Genomic DNA, 230 nt, shown 5'->3' with positions numbered 1-230 from the left:
GTATTTTCTCCAAATTAAAGCATTCCTCTTGAACGTTGATTGTTTTAGAAGTGATCTCCAGCATTGATTTGTAGTGGTATCTAGAACTTCTGAAGCCTCTGTGACTGTGCTTTTGGGCACCTATTTCCCTCTGCATTGTCTTTCCTGCTTTATGAAACAAATATACATTGTCTAAGGGCATTAACTGGTTCCAATGTATATAAAATAATTTACTCTGTAGATTAAATCGT

This window comes from Colobus angolensis, unplaced genomic scaffold (assembly GCF_000951035.1).
Source record: "Colobus angolensis palliatus isolate OR3802 unplaced genomic scaffold, Cang.pa_1.0 Scaffold129, whole genome shotgun sequence".
NCBI classification, from domain to species: domain Eukaryota; kingdom Metazoa; phylum Chordata; class Mammalia; order Primates; family Cercopithecidae; genus Colobus; species Colobus angolensis.
This window is presented reverse-complemented; position numbering follows the sequence as displayed.